The 2,453-nt window shown below is 41.7% G+C and overlaps 1 protein-coding gene across 4 annotated transcripts in view; it reads left to right on the forward strand.

Moving 5' to 3' along the window:
• Nucleotides 1-2,453, forward strand: part of ATRNL1 (attractin like 1) — a 1,264,546-nt gene that overhangs the window by 31,919 nt on the left and 1,230,174 nt on the right. The gene's annotated exons all lie outside the window — the stretch shown is intronic.

Raw genomic sequence — 2,453 nt, forward strand, 5'->3', positions numbered from 1 at the left:
CCCCCCCCCCCCCCCCCAAACCAACAAAGTGCTGAAGCATGTATCCTTTCTAATTGGAGTCTTTCTGTCCATGTACCAGTCTCACCAGTAGGCTCCTTTGCCTCTGTTTTTACAGTTTCTCCCTCGTTTTCTGTAGCTGAGTTGTCACACTCAGGCATCAGGAACTCCCCGCCGCTGCTTTGCATGAGTAGTTCCATGGTTGCTGCTTCTGGTTTGGCTAGAATATTTTACTATCCTGCTGCAGAATGAATGAGTTTACTTCAGGCTAATAGGGGTGCATGTGTAGACATGTGATGTTTACTGCATAGCTAATTAGTCTACTACACAGTAAATGTCTTGTGTAGACATACCCTGTGAGGATTTTTAACTGGATCAAATGGTGTATTGTTGGGATAAAGGATGGATACCTTTAACAAATTTGTGGTAAGATCATTTTTTCTGGTTATTGGACATTGTGTCCAAAAACTTTTTAATACTAAGTTGATGAACATACGAAAACTTTCAAAGGGAAAGATTTTTTGATGCTGAAGTACATGGAACAGCAAAAATCATAATAGATGATGAAAAGGAATTACTGTCAGTTACCTTGTCAATCATACCTTCATCAGAAGACTCTGCTTCATGATGTTGCTTGTAAAGATGATGGAAAATGCAAAGAAAAAATATTTTGGTGCAGATCAGATGTCCCTTTTTAAAACTGCAGTACTTTTTGACAGCAAGTGGACACCTATGACAAGAATTGAACAAGAGTTTTGCTGTTTTACCTATGTGTATCTCACACAAGAGAAGAAATCTCATTTGAACAGTTTTTCCATATTCACCTGACTTTATTTCTAGTTTAAAAAAATACAAGTAATTTTGGTTTTCCCTGACTCTTCCTCATATGAGACATTAATACATTGTGGAATGCAAATCTTCTACAGTATGAAATACTGCTTGTATTTCCATCAATCAGTATTGATTCGGTTCTTTTTCTAATTGTTGCTGTTCCAGAAGATTTCAGCCCTGCTCCCCGTTTCCTTCAAGGACCTTTACAAACTGAGATCACATGGAGGGACTGCCTGCTGCCATTGGGGGATGTCCTAGGCACATGTGAAGTCAGGGACTCTGTCTGCTCTTTGTAGAATGGAACTGCCTGCAGTTTCTGGAAGCTACTAATAGGGGGCACCAGATATATAGCGGCTCATCCAGCAACTTCACTTGGGCCAAGGAAGAGAGAGAACAGGAGGCTGTAGAAGCCCAGAAGAAAGGAGCAGGAGAGAGGGTGCCTGTTCTTATGCAAATGGAGGGGGCGGGGGGGGGAAACCTGTGGTGTAGTCATGTGTGAGGTGGAGTCCTTGTGAAGTATAGGAAGGGGTGTCCATTTTTGTATGTATTGTTTGTAACTTGGCACCTGCACAGAACCCTTACTGATGTTTTTGATAATTGTGATGCAGTCAGAAAAGGCTGCTGGCTATGTTGAGTTATTCTTAGCTTACTGGAATACTTGGCTGTGGATATATAATAGGTGTTCGATTCACATTATTCGTGTGGTTAGTTGACCAGCTTGCCAACCCTCAGGCAAATTCCCTTGTGAAAAATTCCATGCTAAGCTTTACTCGTATGCCATTCTAAAGCATGCAATTAGGAGAAGTGAGACATCACTTTCAGTGTCCCAAATCAGCCAATTCTCCGCTGTCTTCTTTTAAAGTCACTATTGTTTTAGTTTATTTTTTTGCTGATGTTCAAAGGAACATATTTTTTAGGGGAGTCTTATAGCAGAGTTTTTCTGACTCATAACTACCGGTGAGCAGAATGAAAAAAGAGAACAGGTTGCAAGTAGAGAGAGGGTCTAGAAAGGATATAACTTGGGTTCTATGGAAAATGTTTTGAAAACTGATATGCTTAAGTATTGATGGAAATGTTATTACAGGCGTAGAACCTGCTGAACAACATGAATAACTTGGGGGTGGGGGCATGTGAAATAGAAGCTTAATGCAGGAATAAAGGGTAAACATTTCAAACTGAATTGGGAGTTAAAATCCAGTGGAGCTAAAACATTACAATATGCCAAATTTCAAGAGATGCAATTATATATTATAGCTTAGGCTTTTATTTCGTAATGATTTAAGGTTTTTTAAGTACTGACATCAACTCATGTTGATCTTTAAGTCTTACTGGCTAGGGGCAGACATTCAAAAAGCCTGAATTGATTCAGTCTTCGCAGGTTAGTCTAACCTGGTTATGCTAAACCAGTTTGTAAATTTTCAGACATTCCCTCTGAACTGAAGAAATGAAGGCACATGCCTACAGTGGCTCAGGTTAGAAGCTGGGGGGGTGCTAGATCAGCCCTCCCTTCCCTTCCATAGTGCTGATCTGACGGGGGGTGTCCAGGCCCCAGCAGGATGCTTTGATTAGGCGGGAGTTCTCGCTCCTCCCCCCCCCCCCCCCCCCCCCCCCCCCCCCCCCCTCGC

Source organism: Gavialis gangeticus, unplaced genomic scaffold, assembly GCF_001723915.1.
Source record: "Gavialis gangeticus isolate Ggan-Ray unplaced genomic scaffold, GavGan_comp1, whole genome shotgun sequence".
Classification (NCBI taxonomy): domain Eukaryota; kingdom Metazoa; phylum Chordata; order Crocodylia; family Gavialidae; genus Gavialis; species Gavialis gangeticus.